Source organism: Sceloporus undulatus, chromosome 2, assembly GCF_019175285.1.
Source record: "Sceloporus undulatus isolate JIND9_A2432 ecotype Alabama chromosome 2, SceUnd_v1.1, whole genome shotgun sequence".
Classification (NCBI taxonomy): domain Eukaryota; kingdom Metazoa; phylum Chordata; class Lepidosauria; order Squamata; family Phrynosomatidae; genus Sceloporus; species Sceloporus undulatus.
In genome coordinates, this window is record NC_056523.1 from 167916648 (window position 1) to 167939019 (window position 22372).

The 22372-nt window shown below is 43.0% G+C and overlaps 1 protein-coding gene across 1 annotated transcript in view; it reads left to right on the top strand.

Moving 5' to 3' along the window:
- Nucleotides 1-5930: 5930 nt before the first annotated feature.
- Nucleotides 5931-22372, top strand: part of NR4A1 (nuclear receptor subfamily 4 group A member 1) — a 50812-nt gene continuing 34370 nt past the window's right edge. Inside the window, exon 1 of the mRNA XM_042447767.1 lies at nucleotides 5931-6052. The gene's annotated coding sequence lies outside the window, so the exon portion shown is untranslated. The remainder of the gene's footprint in view (nucleotides 6053-22372) is intronic.

A 22372-nucleotide genomic window follows, 5' to 3' on the forward strand; every position in this document is an offset into this window, starting at 1 on the left:
AAACCTTCGTAACCTGAATTGCCATAGGCGCTAATGGAAAAAAATAGCTCTCTGCTGCCCTCCGGTGGCGGCCTTTCCATTGAAAATAGCGCCGAGGTTTTTTCGTAACCCGAAAAAACCTTCGTAAGCCGAAACAATAAATCCCTATGGGATTTTTTCGTATCCCGAAAAATTCGTAAGCTGGGTAATTCGTATCCCGGGGTACCACTGTATAGAAATGTACTTGCTATTGCTATTACTAAATTAAATTACTACTACACCATTGCTATATAAATTAAATCTCAAAGTCCAGCTGAAAGAGACCACAAAACAAGCCAGTGTTTGAACTGTGTAGTGAGACCATGTAAACCTTAACTATAAAAGAATGGAAAGCTTATTATTACACAGCAAAAGGAGTGATATTGTCGCTTGCTAAGTTACAATCATAAGCTACTCCAGTTTAGAGTCGACTTCCTTATTTGAAAAGGCAATTAACTACAAGTATCTTACAAACAGAGCCAGCATGATGTAGTAGTTTGAGCCTTGAACTACGGTTCTGGAGACCAGGGTTCGAATCCCAACTGGGCCATGGAAGCCCACTAGATGTCCTTGGGGAAGTCAGAGGATGGCAATGGCAAACCACCTCTGAAAAAAATCTACCAAGACAACCCTGTGATAGGGACACCATAGGTCAGAAATGATTTGAAGACACACAATAACAACAACAACAACAACAACAACAACAAATCTTACAAGTTATTTCTAACCAGTTACTTCCAGGTTCAGCCCAGTTGCCAAGCCATCTGGATACCATCTGGAGGTGGATTACATAAACTGTGGCTCTCTTTGGCAATTTAGAGCAATAATGTAGCTGCTGAGACTTCAGTCTCTAAAGGACAATCTTAGCATACTTTTCAATGGAGAAGTATATGAATGAAAATAATTTTGAAAGCTTCTCTCCCCTGTGCCTTTTATTCCAAGTTGCAATCTTAATCACAGTAGTATAGGATGGGTTTTTTTTTAAATAAAAAAAGAAGGAGATGGATCATAATGATATGTAACATATAGTTCCATTCTTAATGTACCAAGTAGTGTATGTTAGCTGGCAGTGTTGTTCCTTTCAGATCAGGTATTCTAACCACTGTATTGGTATCTCATGAAAGCATATGGAAGATTTGGGAGGAAAACCACTGCCCACCCACACAAGTTTTGTTGATGGCCTTGGCTTCTCATTCCACTTGATTTGCTACCTTCACGCAAGACAGAACTTGTTCCTTTCTCTCTTAGTTTCAGTTTTTTCCTCAGATTTCTTTCTTCTTTCACTTCCATTGTCAAGTTCCACCTCAGACACCCTCAGTTATTGGTGGTGTATGCCTTCAAGTCATTTCCGACTTATGGCAACCCTAAAGTGATGCTATCACAGAGTTTTCTTATCAAGATTTGTTTAGAGAGGGTTTGTTTTTACTGTCTTTTATGTGCTGGTCTATGACCGTAATAAAGATGAACAGAACTTGACTGTCTCCTGAGGTTGAGAGAGTGTGACCTGCTATGGGTTTCCATGGCTGAGCAAGGATTTGAACCCCACCTCCATAGTCATAATCCAGCACTCAGCACTACTACACCACCCTGGCTCTCATCAGCTATTATACATACATACAGCAGAGTTATCCAACAGTGTTTAGAGGTTTCTCATTTACCTTTTTTCTTTCTTTAATGTAGTCTTCAGCCACATTCTTATATCTTGTTCATGACACATCTCTCAAGCATTCTTAGAAGACTATAAATTAACAAGAGATGAAAACAGTTTTATCTGAGTCTTGAGAAAGAAACCTTTAGCAGATACCTATACAGCTGGATCACTCTCTGACAGTCCTCTTGTAGTTGTTGCTGGGTGTATTCAAGTCATTTCCAACTTATGGCGACCCCATCATGGTGTTTTCTTAGAAGATTTTGCTCAGAGGAGATTTGCCCTTGCCTTCCCCTGAAGCTGAGAGCATGTGACTTGCCCACAGTCACCCAATGGGTCCTCTAGTGCATCTTCAGTTCCCTGGAAAGCTGACATCATTATACATTCACAACTCCTCACGTCAATATAAACATTCATTCCCCACCCCTACAAACACAATCCCTATATAAATTTGAGTCCTAATTTTGGGAGAAAGGCAGGATATAAATCAAGTTAATAATTAATCCTAATAAATCTAGAGTTGCCTTTTTTCACTGGAGGGACCGCACCGCAGTGTGTACTTCAGCAGAAGAATACATTCTTTGCCTACCTTCAAAAATCTAGTTAAACTATAGTTTATCAGAGGAGTGGAACAAAGTGAGACCCTCCAGATGATGCTGAACTACAACTCCCAGCATTCCCCACCACAGGATGTGTCAGCAAAGGTTGATAGGAGTTGTGTTCCAACATCTGAAGGGCCCCATGGTTTCTACTCTGCATTTTGCACAGTACAGATGAGACGCGGTGGGATTTGGGCTTTCGGACTCCCTCCTCTTACTTATAGTGGCCATAAAGAGGAGTATGAAAGTAAGTGCTTCTATTTTTAATTAGCCATAGTTTGTCTAGTCATCTGGACCAGGAACCATGTTTAATTTCAACTGTGCCTAATTTAAACAAGTCAGCCTCCTAACCATTGTTTGAAATTGGTATTTCTGAAACTAACTATAGTTAGAATTAACCCCAGTTTGCAGGATTCAAGTGACATGGAACGCTGTAGTTGACCAAACCTAAAAGCTAAAAGCATACAAATTTCTCTTCATGGCTGTGCCTGGGGTGGAGAAGGAAGAGAATGCAAACTGAAGCCTTGATTCAGCTGGTCTTTCTTATGCTAAACTATGGTTGCATCCACTGCAGAAATAATTCAGTTTGACACCACTTTAACTGCCATGGCTCAATGCTATGGAATTCTGGGTAGTTTGTTGTGTCATTTACAATTTCCAGAATTTCATACAAATTCCCAGAATTACCACAATTCTCAGAATTCCATAGCATTGAACCATAGCACTTAAAGTGGTGTTAAACTAGATTATTTCTGCAGTGTGGATGCAGCCTATGTATGATTTACTCACTGTGCTGTCTTAGCATTACCATACAGTAGAAGGAGACACAATCCCAGTGTGGTTCAGTCTCATCAGGCTAAATTAGGGTTTAGTCTGCTATTTGAACATAGCCACAAAAGTTTAGGTTTCAAACATTTAGATAAGGTGATTCCCAAACTTCAGTCCTCTGGGTGTTTTGGACTTCAGCTCCCAGAATCCCCAGCCTACTTGGCCAAAATTCAGGAATTCTGGGAGCTGAAGTCCAAAACACCTTGGAGAAGCAAAGTTTGGGTTTAGATCAGAGAGGAGGTGCTGGGATAAACTGGAAGCAGAAACTGGGAAACATCTAATGGAATCCACAGAAGAAATTGGAGACATGTTTCAAGATGCACAAGAGTTGAAGGTTTTATTAGCACAAAAAGCTCAACATATTTTGGTCTATTTATACTCCTGAGGCCTTCCTCGCAGGCTATATAAATTTATAAAAGAATAACATGTACATACATGATGCCGCATTAACATGAAGTCATAATCACACTGGTACATTCCCTATGGCCTAGACATACCTGTTTTATATCAAATTTCAGAAATCTCTGGACCAGGAACTCAAGAATGTTTTGGGCATCTTGAGGCATGTTGCCAATTTCTTCTGGGAAATAGCAACTTTACCTGAAACCCAAGAGAGCAGAATGGGCGATCCTGGCCTAGGTGGCCAAAATATGTGCCTTGGTAAGAGGCAGCATCCTGTTTGCCTGTACTGAGACGCACACACCATAGTTTTATATCCAACATATCCAAGCATAGGGATAAATTTCACACACACCACGAGAGAAATAATGCCATTTTAGTGAGGGAACTGTGGCTAAGTTAGCATTCCTTAGAAGGTATGGGACTCACTTCCCATCCAAGCATCTTTGCTTCTCTTTATGTGAACAGCTGTGATAACTTTTAATGGATACTGGGACACAGAATTAAGGCAGTATGACATTGCCATGTCCCCTTGCTATGAAATTCTGCAAGCTGTAATATTATGAGATATTTAGCATTCTCTGTCAGAGAGCTGTGTTATCATGACAGACTATAAAGCCCAGGATCTCATAGATGGCACCATGGCAGTTAAAGCAGGGTCAAACTGCATTAGTTCTGCAGTGTGGCAGCAGCAGGCTGCATCTATAATGCATTTTGACATCATTTTAACTGACATGGCTCCATCCTATGGAATCCTGGGATTTGCAGTTTTGTGAGACACCAGTACGCTTTGGCAGAGAAGGCTAAAAAGACCTAGCAAAACTACAAATCCCAGGATTCCATAAGATGGAGGTGCAACACTTATACTGGTATCAAACTGCATTATTTCTACAGCGTAGAAGATGCACCCCAAAAGGCAGGAGAGATACACTGGCCCATATAGCTTTATAACATTTGCATTAGGTAGGAATTTAACCCGTTTTAACCTTCACATATGAAAATTCAAACCCTGTAAAACCCCAGAACTTTGCAGACATTTGGACTAGGCCTGGATTTGGGAGATAATTGCAAAATAAGGATCTCGTGATCTCTGAATTTGGCTGCCGGACCTTTTCTTTGCCTTGGCGGGTCCATTCTTAGTAGGAAAAACTATAAAAGAATAACCTTCTATTCCCGTTAAATGTAGGGGCAGAGGTCCCCCCTTATTTTTCCTGCCCAGCAAGCCACTCCTTCATCTGTTGACTAAGGTTGCATCCACACTGCAGAAATAATCTAGTTTGACACCACTGTAACTGCCATGGTTCAATGCTATGCAATTCTGGGAAGTGTAGTTTGTTGTGGCACCAGAGCGGAGCCAAGAGGGTGACCAGGTTTTCTCACTGCAAAGGATGACAAGGCATGGCAAAATGTAAGGCACTCAAGAAAAATGTAGGATGTTCCAAAATTAAAAACTAGCTTCTTAGTTCTGTTCAAAACAGAGCACATTTTGGAATCTCTCCTGGACAGGAGGCTGAAATGTAGGGCAGGTCCTGGACCAGGAGGACATCTGGTCACCCTACCTCTGGGGTTCCTCCCTCACAGGTTGACCAGAGGAAGGCAAGGTGTCGTAAAATGTAGGACCATCAATAAAAATGGAGGACATCCACATGCAAGCTAAAAAACGCTCATATAAAGATGTAAATCTACAGTTCTTAGTCCTGCTAAGGACCTTTCGGAATCCTTCCTGGAAGAAGGTTGGAATGTAGGACAAGTCCTGGAAAAGGAGGACCTCTGGTCACACCGCCTCTAGGGTTCCTCCCTCTCAGGGTGAGCAGATGCCCTAACCGCAAAGGAAGGACAAAGCACCACAAAATGTAGGACCTTCAATAAAAGTAGAGGACATGACAAAATAAAAGCTAAAACACACTCATATAGGAATGTAAATCCCTGCTTCTTGGTCCTGCTCAGAATGGAGGATCTTTTGGAACCTCTCCTGGACAGAAGGCTGGAATGGAGGACAGGTTCTGAGAAAGGGGGATGCTGCGAAAAATGGAGGACACGAGGATATGACAGCTCGAAACACTGATATAAATATCAATCCACGCTTCTTGGTGCCTCTCAAAATGGATGCTCTTTTGGAATCCCTCCTCATTCTCCTGGACTAGAGAGGAGAGGAGAGGTCCTGGGAAAGGAGGAGGAGGAGGAGGCGCCTGGTCCCTGCCTTGGAAGCCCTTTCTTTCCCTTGGAAGCTGGGGGGGGGGGGGGGGGGGGGGGGGGGGGGGGGGGGGGGGCATTCCGGGCGGCTTCTATTTTGAGCTCCATTGATGGCTGGGATTCCGAGGGCGACGACGACGTCAATGGAGCCGGGCTTTGACGTCACGGAGGTTCCTTCCTGGCCGGGTCGGAGGGGCGGGGCGCCAGGGAGAGGCATGAAAAGAAAGGCAAGGCAAGGCAGGCCAGGCAAAGGGTGGCCAGAGGCAGGCAGGGAGCTTGCTGCTGCTGCTGCTGCTGCCCTTGCCCTGGGTCAGCCATGGCTGGGCAGGACTTCTGGCCCCAGAAGAGAGAGAGCACCGCTGGGCAGGTGAGTGGCTGGGAAGGGGGGGGGGTTCCCTGCTGCCTCAGTGGGGGAAGCCCCTGGGGAGTTCCCTGCTGCTCCAGGACAAGAGAGCCCACCTCAACACTAGGAGGAAGGTCTGTGGCACAAGTGGATACATTGAAGCCTTGGGAAGATATGCAAAGGAATGGGAACAGATACGGAAATACAGAAGGGGTCAATGGGGGGGGGGGGAGATCTATTGATAAAACTAGATATCTAGGATTACTGAATAATTGTATGATGTTAAATAAATATACCTAAAAATCTAGATATTGTTACAACAGATAAAGAAATACAGAAGGGGTCAATGGGGGGGTCTGTTGATACAATTAGATATCTAAGATGACTGAATAGTTATGTGATGTTCTATAAATAGAGCTAAAAATCTCGAGATTAAGTGTTACGCCTTTGTAGGAGTAGAATTAGACTGAGCGTTCTAGATGAGAAGGTAAGAACAGTTTAGAAGACAAAGAAAAGGTATGTCATGGGAACACGGAGTTCTTCTAGTTGAGGAAGTTGGACATTATTTCTGTTTGTATGTATAGGTATGGGTGTAACTTTGGATGGATGGATGGATGGATGCAGGTGTTTTTTTTATGTTAACAAATCAACTTTATCTTAAAAAAATCATTAGGAGGAACTGTTGGACAGCGGAATACTTTGCCCCCAAGAGTGGTGGAGTCTCCTCCTTGGGAGGCCTTTAAACAGAGGCTGGGTGGCCATCTCTTGAGAGTGCTTTGATTGTGAGTTCCTGCATGGCAGAAAGGGGCTGGACTGGATGGCCCTTGGGGGCCTCTTCCAACTCTAGCAGTCTAGGAATCTGTTTGAATGGTTTCAGAATCCTGGTTTGTTTGTTTTTTAACTTATGTGTTTTTAATTGGGGTTTTAACAAGATGTGCTCAGGCTGGCCAGAATTCCTCCTCACCGGAAAGGGGACAAGGCAACACAGAATGTAGGACATTCAGTGAAAATATGGAGGACATGACTAAACAAAAGCTAAAGAAACACTCATGTATAAAGGGAAGTTTGTGCTTTTTAGTCAGGCTCAAAAGGGAGGGCCTTTTGACATTCCTCCTGGTCAGGAGGTTGAAATGTAGGACAGGACCTGGAAAAGGAGGCTGATTTGAATAACCTAATCTGATGTAAAGATGTAATAAATTACTGATGAACTCTTATGGGTTTATTTTAAGGATTTTAGAGTCTTGTGTTTTAACTGTGGACTTGTGTGTGTGGTCTTTTGTTTTTTTTATAAATTAACTTGCTGTGCCCTGCCTTGAAGAGAGGTGGGAAAGGAAAGAACAAAAGTTGCGTTGTTGTTGTTGTTGTTGTTGTTGTTGTTAATTTTGTTCCCTCTCTCTTCCTTCTAAACTCACAGTCTATACAAGTGGTCTTGGGAGTCCATTTGAGTACTTTTTAAAATGAGTTTATTAATACTTTCAGGCCTCACTTATTTAAAATATTAAATATATACTGTGTGCATATATATATATATATATACATACACACTCCAAAATGTAAACTTGATTTTTGCCTTTTTATATAAGGGACAACCTTTTATTATGTCATTATATTTAATGGGCCTTGAGTATCCACAGATTTTGGTATCCCTGGTTAAAAGGAGGTTTGGGGACTCACATATCCTCTTATATATCTTTATTCTGCAAAGTTGTGAGCCTTGTTTGGGAGGAAACTTGACTGTGTTCCCTTGGCTTGACTGCTGTAGAGTACTAGGATATGGATGGTACCAGGGAGTTGTTATCTCTAGATTCTGAAAGATGATGGCATGTCCATGGTTTCCTTGCCTTCTTTGAGCAGATGGATCATGATGGTTTGGAAACACACATGTACACACATTGTTGATGACTGGATTGTGTGTGTGGGGGGGGAGGCAGTCTGTGGGCTATAGATGCTGCTGAAAGAGTTTCCTTCTACAGACACTGGGCCACTTCGAGGCACTGTAGGTTTTTCTTGGAAAGTACAGGCTACTTCAACTCTTTCCAAAAAAAAAAAAAAGAAGAAGTTGAAAGAGTCTTCCAGTCAGATGAATTACAGTGGATCCTTGTTATACGCTGGGGTTTGGTTCCAAGATCCCCCGTGTATAACAAAATCTGTGTATGCTCAAGTCCCATTAAGTATAATGACATAGCAAAATGGTGTCCCTAATAAAAAATGGAACATCAAGGTAAATGTATACTTTTTTGGAACATTTTCAAACCATGTATGCTTGAATCCGTGTATAAAAAATCCGTGTATAAGAAGGGCTGACTGTAGAAGTGTCTTGTCTCCTATTCTTGTGCAAATGGAGATCTCCAAGTAGGGCTTTTCTACCTCTTCTATCAGGTGTGCTCCCACCTTGGCATCACAAGTAAAAATTGACCCATATCTGGACCTTTTCTAAACTGGTCCACATGTTCCTCTGTTGCACCTAAAACAATAAAGAGCCCTGAGGCTGGCCCATTTCACACAGCACACTTTTTTGTGAACTCTGACCTGCCTGCTGAGATGCGCAGAATATCAGTTGAAGCTGGGGGGGTCTATTTTATGATCCTTAGACCTTCCATGGAGACCTGAGAGGTCTCCCAGACCTTGATCTTTTTCAGCCAAAACACTCAACACTTGCACCACCACAAAAACCTGGTAGTTTGAATTCCTTTGCTCTCACTACCCCAGAGCTCTCCAAAATCTTAGGAATTGTTTGTTTTGGGGCAAATTTGGTATCATTTCTGGTTGTGTTGGGACTGGAGCAACCATATGCTTAACATCCCTACCCCAGCTGCCCTCCTGGAATCTAGAGATTTGGATGTATATACTGTATATAAGATCATCTCTGCAACCTATTTTCACCTGCTAGAGTGAATCACAGTGCTGCTTTCCACAGAACACTCAATGACAACCTCAAAGCATTGCTGAAGCCAATGCTTCAGAACACCTCTTTAAGTGCTGTGTCTTTCTCCAACAGGGCAACCATGCTCTCTTGCTTTATTACCCATTAATCGGGTTTGCTAGAAATCTAGCAAATCTACAGTTGCACCAGGTCAGCATGGTATGTGCTGTCTCTCATAGACTGTCTTGCCCTTCTAAACTGAAAAAAGAAGCCTCTAGTCCTCATGGCTATGAAGTTAAACTTGAAACTATATATCTGTGAACTCTTCAGTAAAATACTAACAGTACAAGTGAAGACCAAATAGGACTTGGGGTAGTGAGACTCCAGCACTGCACCTGTATCCCTTCTAGTGAAACTGTAGTTTGCACATACAACTGGCCCTTGGTATCCTCTGGGATTTGGTTCCAGGACCCCACGTCGATACCAAAATCCATGGATTCTCAAATCCCATTAAATACAATGGTACAATAAAATGGTGTCCCTTATTTAAAATGGCAAAATCAAGGTTTGCTTTTTGGATATATATATATTCAAATTGTGGATGATTAAATCCATGGGTATGGGAGGGGGGGCTGACTGTACATTCTTTATTGATCAGCTTTGTAATGATACATGCCTCCTAGCTGCCTTGGGTGTGTTAGTGCAGAAGTTCAGGGTCTAAACCAAGGTTTTGGAGTCCTCTACCCTCCAGATGTTGCTATGGCTATGGCTATGGCGACCATGGCTATGATGGCTAAGACAATTGGGAGTTATAGTCCAACCTTAGCCATCATAGCCAATAGTGGATGGTGAGAATTGTAGCTACAGGACAACATGCTCTCTATCACAGGTTTAAAAAATAAACAAATCCTTGAGTAATAAAGGCATAAATTGAATTCTGGTTGTTTGTCCTGCCAGAGAATTAGCACAAAATACCCAATACTTTGCATATGGGCTTTAGAGCCATATGAGGGTGTCTACTTTGATGTGCCTTTATGAAAACTCAGGCTGCAGCTGCTCCTCTCACCCTGGCTCTTGAGAATGAACACTTGGCTTACCTAGGGAACATCCCTTTTGTTGCATAGGAGAATCAGACCACAAGGGCCATCCAGTCCAACCCCCTTTCCGTGCAGGAACACAGAATCAAAGCACCCCTGACAGATGGCCATCTGGCCTCTGTTTAAAGACTTTTAAAGAAGGATTCTCCACCACACTTGAACATCTCTTATTGTCAGGAAGTTCTTAATGTTGAGGTAGTTTTGAATCCATTGCTCTAGGTCCTATTTTCTGGAGCTGAAGAAAACAAGTTTGCTCCATCTTCAATATGACACCCCCTTCAAATATTTAAACAGAGCTGTCATATCACTCCTTAACCTTCTGTTTTCCAGGCCAAACATACCCAGATTTCTAAGTCTCTCCTCCTAGGGAATGGCCACCATTTTGGTCACCCTTGTCTGGACATACTTAGAATTGCTTAGCTCACAGTAAGGGTCATACCAGAGTGCTGCTCCTTCTAGGATCCCCCTCCTGAAGACTCAGTAGGTGCATGGCAAAGTTTATCATTCACCTTTGGACCTGTGCACCCCTGATCTTCCCCACAAAGGAACACTTTGAATTTGTTAGAATCTACTTGCTTGAGTGGCAAAGTAGTCAGCCTAATCTCAGGATTGACTGGACCTCTGTGGCAGGTTGGGCTGTCACAGATCCTTATGGGATCTTGCGTATGTCAACCCTCCCCATTTAAAAAGCATCCTTTTTAAAAGGACTTGAGTCGCATGGATGTTAGATAAGCGCCACTCCTGTCGTACACATCAGTTAATTTCCTGGAGCTTTGCCTCCTGTTCTGGCAAAAGAAACTCTCTTTCATAACTGTGCTAAAAGGAGGAGAACACAGTCAGTGTTTGCTCAGCCACATCAGGATTTTGGCATCAGCCCTGCTGGGGGGCTTCCAAGTTCTTTTCCCAGACTTTAGCCAGAAGGTCTAGGATTTAGAGGTGAAGGGTGGGGGGAGAAGGGGGAAGATCCCTTGGTATTGAAGGGATTCCCCACATGGCCCATATATGGAGGCCTGCGTGTCCTTCCAAGTCCTGCTGACGTGAGCCGGGCCCCATCCAGCTGCTGACGTCCAGGGGTGGGTGGGACACCCTTTACGCTTTCTCTGACGCCCCTGTGGGCTTGGCTTCTTCCACTGAAACACAAACATGCGTGCGTCGAGTGTACCGCCTGCCAAACCTCTCTAGGAAGGGTTCCCGGCCCGGCCCTTGATGATTGGAACCAGCTGTGGGCTGGTGCCTTCCACCACGGCTGGCAAGTGGCCAGATGGCTCCTGCACAAGGTGTTTGCTGCACCTGCAGGTTTTCTTTGTGCATGGTGTGCGTGTGAGAGGGAGAGGGAGCAGGAGACACAAGTCCAAGTCTAAGCTGATCAAAAGGAACACTCTTTCTGTGCAGCAAAGAGCTAACTGCATGGCAGATTCCTTTTGCTAAGCACATAGCAAGTCCCCCCCCCCTTCCTTGTGTATTTGTGTGTGAGAGAGAAAACCTGGAAATACTTGTAGCTCTAACATTCTGGACTAAGTAAGTGATCTTCCATAGTCAGAGAGTTATATTTGTCTAGATTGGGGTGTAACATCATGGGGCACAGGAAGAGACCTCTTCTTTTATTTGAGGTCTGGCTACTTTTTGTTTGTTTGTTGGGTTGGAATTTCACAGATCCAAAATGGCTTAAGCAGCCTTTCCCAGGTTTGTGCACTTTAGATGTGTTGGACAAGAACTCCCATCACCCACAGACAAACCAGCCCAAGGGCCCCACTTGCTGGAGATGATGAAAGCTGCGGTATAACTCCCTAAAGGGCACCAGGCTGAGGAACGTTGGCCTAAACATCCGCTGCTGATTTCAGCAGTAGGTTAAAGCACCAGACCAGGAGATAAAACATGTGGCAGGGAACTGTTTACAAACTCTGTTCTGGAATAACGAATTGCACACAAGTACACCTCCTATATCAAAGACAACATGATGTCCCTGAATACCAATTGCTGGACAGCTAAATTGGGGTGGATGCTGTTGCCCTCCTGTGCTGCTGGTTGGCTTTCCATAGGCTTCTGATGGGCCTCTGTGGGTACACAATGCTAAAGAAGATAGGCTTAGGGTCTAATAATCTAGCAAGGTTCCTCTTAGGATTTTGTGGTTTGTATAAACACTGGGCTCAAAATGGTCTCCAAAACTAGTACTGGCTAAAGGGGAAGGTTGACACTTCAACCACCTGTCAGAAGCCTGGTTACATTGTATTAAATCAGAGATGAGCATAGTGCAGCTTTGGGCTATGCTGGCTGGGGTTGCTGGGACTTGCAGTCCAACAGCGTTTGGAGGGCTGTTTGATTCCCATGCTTTTGTTTAAAGAAGTGGTTGAATTCTTAAAACAAAATTGCCTTTCTTGTGGAATTGGGTTGTTCCTCTAATCCTGTTGTTTTTTTTGGAAGGCATCAACAGACTCGGTCCTCAGATGGACACGTTTGTACACCTTGTCCTTCACCTGTTGGGCTGTGCCAGGAAAGATGCTTTACTATGAAGCTGGTTCTCTGCCAACTGAAATGGTTTTGGCAGGGCTCCTAACTGCATGTGTCACAGGTGTACATTGTCCTGCATTTGGGGGTGTGGAGAGAAACTAGTTAAACAATAAGAGGTAATTTTAGGTCAGGATGCTGTCCAGGGTAAAGCCTCTTTCAGTTGTCTCTTTCAGTATTTTCCCTTCTGCATAATTAGGAAGGGATTTCTTCCCAATCCATAACCTGCGGAAAACTTATAATTTAAGAGGCTTCTCTCTTTCAAAATAAAAACCAGTTTAGCATGCAAGGACCTTGGAGAACTCTGTCATAATGATCCCTGGCCCTAAGGTACAACACTGCCCTAAGTGGCAAATTCTGGGAGATATGACAGCAGGGTGTTAGAGGAGAGAGCTGTGTGCCAAGAAGTCTGCACCCCCTAAGGCAGCCTTCTGCCTTGCACACATAGTGAAGGATGCACACACACCCATCACCAGTATTGGAGAAGGATTCAGCTGCCAGTCATGCTGCCTCTTATGAATAGAATAGGAAGGGGGCGTCATTTTGTTCTTTGCCATTGGGAACAGAAGGTCTTGAAATGGCCTGATGGTTTCTTATAAACATGAACTGGCTTTCTGGAATGATTTGACCAATTTGATGTGAGTCAGTAAACAAGATGGATGAGAAGATTCAAGATTCATCTTAATATAGTTGATATACTGGCGAATGAACTGTGAACCAGAAACTGAAAGGGTTCAGAACTAACATTATAAAACCACTGGAAACCAGGACACAAGTATAATCTTCCTCTGATACAACAGTACTGCCCATGTCCTAGAAACCAGCTACAGTATTTTGCTCTGCTCATCACCCAATTTACTTTCTTTATCACAATTGTATTCCATCTTTCTTTCAAAGATCTTGGGGTTGGCCACCTTAGGACTTATCTCATGATATTAATTTAATTAAAGTTGCAACAGAATAAACCTATTGAATATATGTAATTTAATCTAGTGTTGTCTCACTATTTGACAATTGATCCAGAGGTTGGGAGTACGTATAGGATTTAGGTTTTAATATCCTCACAAACTTGTGTAGTACTTTAGGTGGGGGAGAGAAGTTGTGTGGTTCTCCACATGTTGTTGGACTGCAGCTCCAGAACTGCTGACCTTTGGCTATGCTGGCTAGGAGGTTGTAGCCCAACAACATCTGGAGGGCTGAAATTGGTTTAAAATCAGAATGTGATTCTTTGGCTGCACCTGAGCTACAGAATTAATGCAGTTTGACACTGTTGTAACTGCCATAGCTCAATGCTATGGAATTATAGATTTGTTTAGCCTTCTTTGTCAGAGAGATCCAGACTCACCACAAACTGCAAATCCCAGGATTCCATAGAATGGAGACATGGCAGTTAAAGCAATATCAAACTGCATTATTTCAGCAGTGCAGATGCAGCCTTTGCTAAAGGGAGATCAGACCTGGGCCTCTCTGATCCAAGTTTCATCCTGTGTTTATGACACTAGCAGATCTTGGAAAAAACCCTTTTGGGAGATTACAACTCCCAAAATTTTCTAACCAGCATGTCCAGTGGCTGAGGAATTCTGATCATTGTAATCCAAAAAAGCAATTTTTCCGAGCTCTGGAAACTAGACTAGCTTTTATAGTCCTAAATTTGGGCACAGGCCATAAATTCTGACTTCCCACTTAGTCTCCTGGAATCCAAAGGAACTGGGAGCCTCTCTTGGTCCTGAACATGTTTGGTAACTTCAATGGAGTGGGGCACCTGCTCTCCTGGGAATGCCGTCTTGGCTTCTTGGACATTTCTGTACTATCTAGAGCATATCAACAAGCCACAGTCCTAGCCAGGAACTCCAAGCCCCCTTGACACATTCCTGTCCAGAACACACAGCAGTTGGCTTGGAGGATTTTGTACTTTTTACTAATCTGCACCTGGGCTGCTGGGCAGGGCACACAGTTGTCTGCTTCTCAGCTGTTCAGTTTGGTTCCTGAAGCTCCAAGATCAACATGAGATCAGACTTTCTGTCTATTCTGTAAAGTGAGAGGCAGCGAACAAGGGAGCCAGTAGGCTGAGCTGATATGGTCAAAGCAGAATTGCAGGGATCTGACTCCATCTACAGCAGGGCTAGGTAATGGTGGCCCTTCCAATGTTTCTTTGCCTACTACTCCCATCTGCCCTAAAGTCAACCTGGCCACTGACAACAGCTGATGGGAGTTGATGCCCAGTAATATTTGCAAGGGCCCCATGTTGCCCGTTCCTGATCTAGGGGAAAAGCAGCTTTTGTGTGTTAGAATTTAAGCACAACAGGCCTGAAACTATTTCACTGTGAAGAGGGAATCTCAAGAGCCAAAGGACTGTGTATACTTGATACAGGCCACCCATTTGGCAATCCCAGTACTCATGAGACTTCCAGTTTTCCTCCTCCCACTTGGCACTTGAGAACTAATGTACAGTTTTTCCTGAATTTGTTGTGAAGTGAGAAAGGTACAAGATGGTGCATGACCATAAGCAGAACTTAGAAAACTTACTTTTCGGACTGCAGAATTCCCTAGTTAGCATGGCTAATGATGAATTTTCAAAGGCTAACAAGGCATTTTATATAGTTTTCAGAGAGTAGATGGGGCATTATCACCCAGTAGGTTGCTCAGGTACTGGTTCCTACTTTCAACAGGAGGTACTGCATACCCTGATAGAATGTATGAGGAGAACCCAAAAATCCTTAACTAAACCCATTCACTGTCATAAACTGGGCATTGGAGCCAAATTTGCCTTCACTGTGGAAGAGCTAAGTAGGTTCACCCAACAGCCATTGAAAAGACTTGTGTGAATGTGCCCATGAATATGAGAAAAGTCAAGTGAGAGGTGGTCAGAAAGAGGATGTGTTCTGCAGCCCTTTGCAATCACAGAAGCCTCAACCTTTAGTTGTCCAGATGTTTTACACTTCAGCTTCCAGAACCCATCATCATTTGCCATGTTGAAGGAAGCTTCTGGCAGCTGGAATATACAACAGCTGGAAGGTCAGTGGTTGTTCAAGGCCAGCTAGATTCAAAACAGCACATAAGAGGTTTGTGTTCCTTCTGGCTCAACTGCCTGACCAACACAAACGGTAACAATGCCACAGAGTCCTTTTGTGGTGGTCCAAAGGATTCTGGAGCCTTCCTCCCTTGCAATGACTGGTCGAGCCTGTTAGGGGCAATTCAAGGTAGATTATCTGATTTCCGATCTCCCATCACCCATGTTGCAATTCAAATGAATCCTGTGCTGAAATTGCCTGCCAAATCAGAATATTCAGTTCTATTACAGTACTTAAAAAAAAAATCCAGTTAGCAAACACTTAAATTAGCTGTCTTAACTAACCAAAAGCCTACCTTTAAAAAAAAGATGCACACTATATAAATTTTGCTAAATGCTAATGATGATGCACAGTGCAGTACCTCCTCTAAACAGTTCATATGTGAAATGAAGCTACTACCCAGGAGGCCCAGCTCCTTGAGATCTTTCTTGACAATGATACCTTGAACAAGGCATTGACTTTCAATCCCAACAGACTGGGATCCCAGTCTCAGCATGAGAAAAAGAAAGACACAAAATGAGTGTTTGATGGTGGAAAATCAGGAAAAGATAGCTGGTACAGAAACACTTTTAGTAACAAAATCCACAAAGCAGCATAAATTTCTTGGGCAAACTCCAAATCATTTTAGTGACAGTGACTAATTTATTGCCTTCTCTGGTGAGTCTCAGCCACCCCCAATTCCAAGATTAAGTCTGATGCTTAAATCAGGAACATTCTGAAACCAAAAGCTGTCTGAGAACATACCCTGAGTACCAAGCTTGCAACTTATTTTTTTCTTTAGAACCAGACTGTGCCGGAACAGGGTGCGTAGCTGAGTTCCTTTCTACTGGGCAATTCAATGTGATTGGCAGTACATGGTGTTGCTGCGGATGTTAACATGGGGTTCATCCCAGCAATGGAGGCAGGGCTGGTCACTTGCTTGCTGCACTCAGCTGACTAGTAAAAGGAATGGTCGTCTTAATTTAACAAAACCACAACAAAAAAGGCCTGTTTCCCTTCCATAATTGGCATCCATTTGGAACAAAAAGTTCTGAACTACTATAATCAATTACTACTTATGGCTCATAGTGATGTTCAGATTTACCTCCAGGCAATGGCATGCTGCTCTCCGAAATCTAAAAAGCGTTTCTTTCCAATATCCTCTAAAATTATTTAGAGCAGGGATGGGAATTGTTTGTGGCCCTCCAGATGTTTTTCCACTCCAACTCTCAGTAGCCCTTGCCAGCAGAGCCAGTGGTGAGGAATAATGGGAATTGTAGTTCAGCAATATCTGTAGGGCCACACAGTTACCACCTGTAATTTAAAGAGATGCCATCACTGTCTTTTTATATATACTAATAACAACCTCAGTTCCCTAAGGACTAGTATCTATGAAGCCTAGACTGCAGCATCCATAGCGCAAGACTAGAAGTATCAGCCAGCTTGAAATGGGATCTAAGGAGGGCTCAGAGTAGCCAAAAAAAGAACATGCAGGGGACAACATTGAAACGATGCATCCTCCCCATTCACTCTTTGCAGAAACCCAGCTAATGGGAACTGAGCATGCTCCGCACCTGCAGAATACTGGTAGGTAGGGGGATTGGAAGGGACTGTCTAGAATCTTAAGTCTTACATTACAAGTCTCACTTGGGCACCATTCACACTACTCAGTTATAGTGCTATGGTTCCTCTTTAACTGCCATTGCTCCATCCTATGAAATCCTGAGATTGGCAGTTTAGGGAGGCACCTAGAGGATCCTGGGCCAGGGGCCTCCTCTGGTGCCTCTGACCAAACTACAAACCCCAGAAAAATTCTGTACAATGCAGCCACGCCAGTTTCAAGTGCAATTATAACATTGCAATTGTGTAGTGTGAAAGGGAGCTTGTTTAACTATGCCAGATATGCTGGATGATTTCTATCTTTCCTCCTAGAAAGTTTTGGGGGGTTTCCTGATGTTGTGGACACCAGTCTCTATAATCTCTTACTATTGTTCATGGTGGACAATGGTAAGGGATTATAGATTAGTTCAGATTTTTATCCTAGCTGCCTTCTGAGCTTGGTCTTCTTTTGTGATCCTAACGTTCTTGAGCCAGTATGGTGTAGTGGTTTGAGTGTTAGACTACGACTCTAGAGCCCAGGTTTCGATTTCCACATGCAAACCCACTAGGTGATCTTGGGCAACACATGCTCTCAGCCTAATGGCAATGGCAAACCTCCTCTGAAAAAATCCTACCAGGAAAACCTCATAACCTTAGGGGTCTCCAGAAATCAAAAATGACTTGAAGTCACACAACACAAATTCTTGAATTTGTTGCTGTTATATAGTGAGCCTTTGATAATACACAGTTCCCATTTTGCAGTTATATATCGGTCAAGAGTGGAACCTAGTGTACTGGGGTGTGATGTGTACCTAACACCTTTCTCCCTGTGACAACTTTTAGCAATTACTGTAATTTGAGGATGCGGGAGGAAGGGTGGCTCATGAAAGGCAGGGAGATCTGACTAGGTTTCCCCTGTTCCTCCCCCAGAGTAGCAAGCCACATTTCCATGTCTGGAGGAGGGGGGAGATCTTGCTTCATCCTTAGACATCAGTAAGTCTGCAAGCCTCAAACCACTACTCACTCTGAGGTGCCCTTATTCACTTCAGTGGAACTTTCCATTGAAGCCATGGAAGGTCTAGGCTGCCTTTGAAATACGTTATTTCTTTGCATCTCTGTGAGGTCTACCACCTAGCCAGTTTATTTTTTTACCTTTTATGGTGCTACTCTCTTCTTTCAGTTGGAATCACCATCAATTGTATTTTATTTATAAAATCATTTTCTACAAATCATCTCAGTCATTCTCCTTCTGATAGATCATATCAGATTTCTGTCCTTTCTCCAAGGAGTATACAATGACTTTACAGGGGGCTAGGTTATTTTGACCCTTCAACACCTATGAAATATTACCCAAGGTCTGACTAAGCTGGGGGGGCAGGGTCACAGTGGTCCAAATACTATCCTTTTTTTCATCACAGGGCCTTTCTGGTTATTTGATAATTTAGGGATAGCCATGTTGGCCACACAGCAAAATACAATAAATTCCAAAATCCACAAAACTGTGTTACATTTATAGAGCCTACTGAAAAGCACAAAATATATTGTGCAAGTTTGCAAAGCTCCACTGGCTTCTTCAAACAGAGGTGTTAAAAATCATACTGTTTTAATTGTATTGTTTTTAAATTGTAAATTGTATTGTATTGAATGTAGTTTTATTGCTGTAAACCGCCCTGAAGTTTCGAAGGGCGGTATATAAATAAAGTTTTTATTTTATTATTATTATACAGAACAAGAAGAAAATGACAGTGTTAGAGTGACAGGCCTATTTTTTGACTAATGATGTTGCTTTTGTATGCAAAGGGATCTTGTAGTACCGTTGAGGCTAACGGAAAGAAAGAAATTGGTAGCATGAGATTTCGTAAACTTAAGCCTGCTTCCTCAGATGCATGTTTTAAGTAACTTTTCCAAGCCCTAATCATTCCTTTGCATAAGTTCTTTTCATGACCTTAGTATTATGTTGGTATTAACTGAGATTTTGAACCATTAAGATGTGGGGGGCAGGGAGTTGACTTTAGCTCCATACAGACAGGCCAAAAGAAAGCTGCTTCGGGTCTCTTTGAGGCATGCTGTCTAAATGATGCATGTGTCCTAAGAGTCTGGAAACAACGGCAAAGCCACGCTCCAGTCCTAAGGACTGGAGTGTGGCTTTGGTGCAGCTTCCGGACTCTTAGGACGCATGCATCTTTTAAACAGCATACCTCAAAATGACCCAAAGCAGCTTTATTTTGGCTTGTCTGTATGGGGCCTTTATTACCTTTAAATTTCCAAGTAATACTAGGATTCTGTGACTTCACTGCAAACAATCTAAGGCCATGCTGAATGGCAGTGGTAGAAAAGACTGTAGTGGAGATCCTAAGAGAAAGCCATTCTAAACATACCAATCTCACTTGGTTTCATCAGTTATGCAGGGCCTGGTTAGTTCTTGGATCAACCGCCACCAGGGAAAATCTGTCATCTCCAGGGAGGACTAAGAAGGAATCCTGGTTGAAACCCTGGAGACCCAGGTCTAATCTGCACTGCAGAAATAATACAGTTTCACACCACTTTTAACTGTCATGGCACAGTACTATGAATTCTAGGACTTATAGGGTTGTGAGATATTTAGCCTTCTTTGTCAGAGGGCTCTGGTGCCACAAAAAACTAAAATTCCCAGGATTCCATAGCACTGAGCCATGGTATCAAACATTTTCTTCAGCGCAGATTAGACCCCCGGTCAGAATTGACCAGTGTTCTGACTCAGCATCAGGCAGCTTCCTCTATTACTAATTATTTTTAACTAAAAGACTGCCCACAATCTCTTTTAGAAGCAGGCTTTGACTATTCCTGGATAGCCCCACACATACACAACCAGTGATCTATTTACCAACCTAACTTGGAAGGGAGGCGGGGGGGGGGGAACCAGGACATCCTTAGTTCCATTCTACATTCCTTAAATTTTAGGGTTTGCCCTAAAAAGCCAATGTTTTGAAAGTGATGGAAGGAATCAAGGGCCGATTCCCCTTCACAGCTGCTGTGCTGGGATTCCCGCCAGGCACTTCAGCTCCAACATGCAATAAAAACGCATCTTGTTACGCAGTCGGCTTTACAAACGTGAGGCCTTTAAGCAAACCCAGAGGCTGCCCAAGCTAAAAATATTTTTAACAATAGGAAAATACATCAATCTTTCCAGCTGCTGAGTTTTCCGTGTCTTTTATGGTTGGCCTATAAAATTCCACTTGGAGGCTACAGGCCTAATGTATTGCCAAGCTGGAGAATTTTTTGGGATGGCATGTGGGTTTAGTGTGGAGGCTAGATAGATTAAAAACTGGCAGGGAGTGGTCTCCTTTTTGTATCACTTAAACGAAAAGCTTTACAATGACAGAATTGTTTAGTGTTTTGGGGCCCACTACTAAAACAATGGTCTTCAAGGGGGAGGCAGAACTTTGCAGCTTGATTCTAAAAATGTCTACTAAAACAGTGGAACTGAATTCAGTTTGACTTAGGCATGCAGAGAGTTTCATCCTTCAGTTGTATACCCTCAAACATTTTACAGATGAAAACTGCACACATGTAGCCAAGCAACATTGGAGTGTGGTCAAGATGGCAAAAGTTATTACAGTCCATATCCATGAAATCAAGCATCCTCATTCCACGGCTTGAAAATATTTTAAAAATATATAAATTCCAATAAGCAAACCTTGATTTTGACATTTTATATAAGGGACATCATCTTACTGTGCTACTGTAATTGATGAGACTCAAACATCCAAGGATTTTGGTATCCGTGTGTGTGTCCCCTGGAATCAAATCCCAGCAGATACGAAGAGCCCACTGTAATGATGAGGAACAGACAAAGCAGGAGAGGTTGCAGCAACTTGCTTTTGCCTAAGCCCTCTGGGTAGGGCAAGATCCCCCCCTCCCCCAGTGAATGGAATACAAACTACTTTTGAGCTTTGAACTCACTTTGCAGCTACTGCAGTAAGATGAGCTTAAAGGGAGAAAATGGGAGTAAGAGAGAGAAACCGTGATATTTTAGAAGCAGCTGAAAATGTGGGATGACATAGGATTAATCAGGACTGTTCCTGCCAATTCAAGACAATTGGATGTGGTTTACTCGAGGTGTGGGATCCATTCTCCTCGTGGCTCCAGAAGGCGTGAATTAGCATCTAGGGATAAAGGGGCATATTTCTGCACTGTGCATTCTTTTGGCACAGAGCATACCAGTTTTTAGGAGACAAATGCCCAGTATTGTTATTGGTTAGAGGCCTTCCAGATGTGGGACTACAATCCCTGTCTACACTCAGCATTAGCTATGCTGATTATAATGGGCCAAGGGGGAATTGTAGGTAGGGCAAAAATATTGGAAGGACCTCAGTTGGCCATCTTTGGCCTAGCGCTTTTGGATTGTGGGGATTCTTGCACAGAGTACTGGACTACTTCAGGAAAGTAAGAGTATATATTCAGGATCACTTAACACAGGATAGGTAAGGAATTCAGAGTATGTGCTCTTGCTCTGGGAATTAATCATATAAAATCATAGAATCATAGAATCGTAGAGTTGGAAGAGACCACAAGGGCCATCCAGTCCAACCCCATTCTGCCATGCAGGAACTCTCAATCAAAGCATCCCCAACAGATGGCCATCCAGCCTCTGTTTAAAAACTCCAAGGAAGGAGACTCCACTCCGAGGAAGTGTATTCCACTGTCAGTGGACCATAGGGATTGTAATGTTTTATTTATGCCCCACCCAATTATCCCTCCCCCCCTCCCCCCAATTATTGCCAATTATTGTCAAAGAAACTGAAAAGAACCTGTCAATATCTTAATACCTTTGGGCAAAAGTATGGTGTGGTCACACCTTGAATACTATTGTACTACTCTGGTCATTGGACCTGAATAAATGGATATTATTCAGTTTGAAAACACAGGCATCTACTCTGTATAAATAATGCAGTAGGACACCACTTTAACTGCCATGGCTCCATCCTACAGAAATTCTGAGATTTGTAGTTTTGTGAGGCACCAGCACTCTTTGGCAAGGAAGGCTAAACACCTTGTAAAATTACAGATCCCAGGATTCCATAGGATGGACCTGCAGCACCTAAAGTGGTGTCAAACTACATTATTTCTGCAGTGTAGATGCATACTCAATTTAGATGAAAGGGGAGGATGATAGAAGTGTGTAAAATTATAAACGGTGCCACTAGAGTAGACAAGGAGTCATTTCTCCCTCCTTCTTTTACCGTACTAG